The sequence below is a fragment of the Cystoisospora suis genome, assembly GCF_002600585.1.
Source record: "Cystoisospora suis strain Wien I chromosome Unknown contig_4679, whole genome shotgun sequence".
Taxonomy (NCBI): Eukaryota; Apicomplexa; class Conoidasida; order Eucoccidiorida; family Sarcocystidae; genus Cystoisospora; species Cystoisospora suis.
Window position 1 is genome coordinate 1 of NW_027157471.1, and position 246 is coordinate 246.

Consider the following 246-nt stretch of genomic DNA (forward strand, 5'->3'; position numbering starts at 1 on the left):
AAAGCAGACGGAGATACTAGTGAATGAAACAAGATGTTTGCTTCTGATCATGCTGTCATCGTCAACCATCAAAACATTCACACATGTTCTGTTTGAACGAGAGTGCACCTCAGAATACACACCACTACGTGTCGGGTGTATGTACATCACATAAACATACACAAAGAATTTCGCGTGGAACTCTACAAGAAGATACAATATCAATCTCTATTTCTTTATGTACATATTTATGTATATATATATATA